The sequence below is a fragment of the Danio aesculapii genome, chromosome 25 (genome assembly GCF_903798145.1).
Source record: "Danio aesculapii chromosome 25, fDanAes4.1, whole genome shotgun sequence".
NCBI lineage: Eukaryota > Metazoa > Chordata > Actinopteri > Cypriniformes > Danionidae > Danio > Danio aesculapii.
Window position 1 is genome coordinate 34,932,660 of NC_079459.1, and position 5,000 is coordinate 34,937,659.

The window sequence follows — 5,000 nt, forward strand, 5'->3', positions numbered from 1 at the left end:
AACCGCCAACTATTCCAGCATATGTTTTACACAGCGGATGCCCTTCCAGCTGCAACCCAGCATGGGAACCACCCATACACACTCACACACTCATACACTATGGCCAATTTAGTTCATCCAATTCACCTATAGTGCATGTATTTGGACTGTGGGTGAAACTGGAGCACCCGGAGGAAACTTCTATATTAAATACTTATATATTTCTAAATATATATCTTATTTTACATTAGAATTAAAACATACATTAAATAAGCAACCAAAAGCCTCAATATCATGGCAATTATCAGTCTATTTCTAAACCCATCAGTCACTTATCATGCAATAAACCCACTGCTGCAACAATGCAAACACATTAGAAGCACAAGCAATCTGCCAGATAACGCTGCACATCGGCTTTATCATGGGGAATATTTGAAGAAGGCAGTCTTAACATGGCATATGTGCTCTGGAAGAAGATTTCAGAGTAAATTACTGCAGGTCTAGGAGCAAAACAGCGCAGTAAACGCAGATTAGAGGAAACCTGCGGGACGCTGAGGAGCTCTTAAATGCCTGCTCAAACAGCTGATACAGCAAAAAGTGCTCATTTAGTGGAAAAGGGGATTAACTGGAAATATTAGGCAATAGATTATCATATGGTGGAGACAGACATGGTGTAACTAGACCATTATAAAAGGTAGTCTAGTGGTGCCGTGGGAAAATAATAGTATCAGTCATTACAACTCGAATATAACTCGATCGTGCATTAATTCGTGAAGACCAACTTTTAAATGATGTGATATTGCAGATAAAGTATACAATTTCAACACGTTATAAATAAAATAAATAAATAAATAAATGTTTTTAATGAAATTATACACTGTAAACAGTGCTGGGTTCCACACAATCGATTTGTGTTTTGACAACATGAAGGAATTAAGTTGATTTATTAGTTTTTACAAATTGTGTACAAAGTGGATTGAACAAAAAACAATTAAGTTGTACTAAAACAAAAAAAAAGAGTCGAGTGGTTTCAGCTCATTTTACATAGTTTGAACAAACAGCAAACTTTTTTTTTCAGTGGATGTAATTAAATTTAAGACATGATAATAATGAAAACTGAAATTAAAATTAATAAAATGTAAAACTGCCGTAAAGACGCAACAAAGTTATGAACATTTGAACTAAACTATACCTAATAAAATAATAGTATCAGTAATTACAGCTTGAATTTGACTCAATATTTCATTGTACATAATACTTGAAAACCAACTTTTAAATTAAGTAATATTCCAGTTAAAGTGTACAATTACAACACCTTATAGTTAAATAAAAAATATTTTTAATGAAATTATATGTTTTCCCACTGATGGGTTCTGGAAGGGCATCCGCTTTGTAAAACATATGCTGGATAAGTTGGTGGTTCATTCCGCTGTGGCGACCCCAGATTAATAAAGGGACTAAGCCGAAAAGAAAATGAATGAATGAATGAAATTATATGTAGTTTAATTTAAGGTATAATAATAACAAAAACTAAAATTAATAAAACTTAAAAACCAAAAACTAATAAACTAATAATAATGTTTACTTAATTAATGATGATTTATTACGAATACTAATTGTATTTTACTTTGAGGTATAACAATAACAAAATTAAAAATTAATAAAATGTAAAAACCAAAAACAAATAGAAACTACCAAAAACACACAACAACATTATGAATATCTGAACTCAAATTTAAATAATATATAATATTAAAATTAATACTTTTTCAAGGTAATAATAAACTACAATAGCATTGTGATAACGCCTAAATAAATCTGCTCTCTAATAGTTTTTATTTAATTAATGATGATTTATTACGTATACTAATGACATGTAGCTTAATTTAAGGTATAATAACATTAGCAAAAACCTCAAATAAAATTCAATAAAACGTAAAAAACTAATATATTAGAAGTTATTGATAAAAACTACAATAGCATTGTGCTAAAATAATCATTCTTATTTAATTAATGACGATTTATTATGCTAATAAACGTTTGAATGGAGCAAAATCAAATCATACAATTTGATTACCATAAGGAAGATGTTAATGTGGCTTTTAACGCATTTTTAAGCATTTTTTTTTACAATCACGATGTTTTGCGCACCTAAAAAATCAAAAAAGAGATTCTAAATGCATGTTTTAATCTAAAATTGTGCTAAAAACAACAACAGTGACATCCTACATGTGTGCATGTTCAATCAAAACAACAATGCTGAACTTTTGAACCATATTCGCTGGCTTTTTTTATTATTCATTATTTACGTCATCATTTTTAAGTCATATCGCCATCTACTGGCCTGGTGCACAAATCAATGTTAAATATGGATTGCTTTGACAACACTGATGTCAGTACAGGAAACCTTTTTCTTTTTAATTATACAAATCAGTTTTTATTTCATCATCCTTATGTAAATCCACCCTGAGGCTCAAGCTGTGTCATAAACAGAGCATTTAATAGACACACAGTCAGTACACCTGTGATATTATGTAACTCGCCGCACCACAGGAGCGAAAAAATCCCTGCTCTTCTCAAATCCAAAAGGCGTAATGTCAACAAAACCATCTGACAGGCTCACAAAACCCCAGTTACTGCCCGGAAAACACTGCTTCATGGTTTAATACAGGAATAAATGCATTGACAGAAAGAGAAATGAGGCTCTGGCCAGTCACAACACACAAATTCTCCTGTAATTCTACAATGACAGGCCTGAAAACATCTGTAAAACTGTATACTCATATAAAAACTGTAACTGTTGATATTTTCTTATTTCTTCAGCTTCCACTTTTGACGTGTGTAAGAGTGTGTTTGATTAACTTCTATATTAGAGTAAAGAAATAGTAAAATAAACATAATATAGGGGTCGAACAGGAAAAGGTGTTGTTTTATATATTATATTAAAAGTTTAATATGACTCTAAATATTTCAGTCAGACATTTAAATGTGCGCTTATTAGTTTGATATTTAAAAAAAAATAAAAATAGAATATAAAAGTAGAATTTAATATGCAAAAGCATCTAATAAACAATATCTTTTTCATAACAACGTAAAATAAACCACAGCTGTCTATTCAATTCAATAATGTAAAACAGAATATAAAACACAACTGAAATAATAGAGTAGAATAGAAATAAAAAGCAGAAAAGAATATAAAAACAAAACGAGGACTATAGCACAGAATAGAACCAAACGCAACTAATATAAGCAAACACAGAATGTAATCCTGAATAAAACACATATAAGAGTAGAATAGAACAGAATAAAACTTAATATGCAAACGGGTCTAACTTTAATACTACAAAACAGACCACAACTGACATGAATCAAAATGGAAAGCTCAGAAAAGAATAGAATTGAATAGAACTAAATATGCAAATGCACCTAATAGAAACCAAATTGTACCAACACTAACTTTATACTTTAAAAGAGACCACAGCTATCGAAAACAAAAAATAAAGCAGAAAAATACAACCACTACTGAGAGAATAGAAAATAATAGAATTGAATAGAACTGAATATGCAAATGTGTCTAATAAAAACTATATAGTACTAACACTAGCTTCAATACTACCAAATAGACCATCACTAACTAAAATAAAGCTAAAAAGAGAATAAAACACAACTGAAAGCACACAAAAGCATAGAATTGAATAGAATTAAATATGCAAATGCATGTAATATAAACTGAATAACAAGAAAAACTAACTTTAAAACTACAAAACAGAACATCACATACCTAAAATAAAGCTAAAAAGAGAATAAATGACAACTGAAAGCATAGAAAAGCATAGAATTGAATAGAATTAAATATGCAAATGCTTGTAATATAAACTGAATAACAAGAAAAACTAACTTTAAAACTACAAAACAGACCATCACAAACTAAAATAAAGCTAAAAAGAGAATAAATGACAACTGAAAGAATAACAGAATAGAATTGAATAGAATTAAATATGCAAATGCATGTAATATAAACTGAATAACAAGAAAAACTAACTTTGACACTACAAAACAGAACATCACAAACTAAAATAAAGCTAAAAAGAGAATAAATCACAACTGAAAGCATAGAACAGAATAGAATTAAATAGAATTAAATATGCAAATGCATGTAATATAAACTGAATAACAAGAAAAACTAACTTTGAAACTACAAAACAGAACATCACAAACTAAAATAAAGCTAAAAAGAGAATAAACTGAAAGCATACAAAAGCATAGAATTGAATAGAACTTAATATGCAAGTATCAAATAAAAACTAATAGCGCCAACACTAACTTTAATGCTATAAACAAGACCACAGCTGTCAATAACAAAAAATAAAGCAGAAAAATACAACCACTACTGAAAGATTAGAAAATAATAGAATTGAATAGAAGTCCATATGCAAATGTGTCTGATAAAAACCTAATAGTAACAACATTAAGTTTAATATTAGAAAATAGTGCACAGCTTTCATAACAAAATACAAGCAGAAAAGAACATAACACACAACAGAAAGAATAGAGTAGAATAGAATTAAATATGCAAATAAATCTAATAAAAACCTAACAACTTTAACTTTAATACTTTAAACTAGACCACAACTGACCATCAGAAAATAAAATAAAGCTAAAAAGAAAATAAAACACAACTGAAAGAATAAAGTAGAACAGAATAGAATTAAATATGCAAATGCATGTAATATAAACCGAATAACAAGAAAAACTAACTTTAAAACTACAAAACTGAACATCACAATCTAAAATAAAGCTAAAAAGACTATAAATCACAACTGAAAGAATAACAGAATAGAATTAAATAGAATTAAATATGCAAATGCATGTAATATAAACTGAATAACAAGAAAAACTAACTTTAATACTACAAAACAGAACATCACAAACAAAATAAAGCTAAAAAGACTATAAATCACAACTGAAAGCACAGAAAAGAATAGAATTAAATAGAATTAAAAATGCAAATGCATGTAATA

General features: G+C 28.7%; 1 protein-coding gene across 1 annotated transcript in view; it reads right to left on the reverse strand.

Annotated features, from left to right (window-relative positions):
• Positions 1-5,000, reverse strand: part of pparab (peroxisome proliferator-activated receptor alpha b) — a 59,721-nt gene that overhangs the window by 53,884 nt on the left and 837 nt on the right. The gene's annotated exons all lie outside the window — the stretch shown is intronic.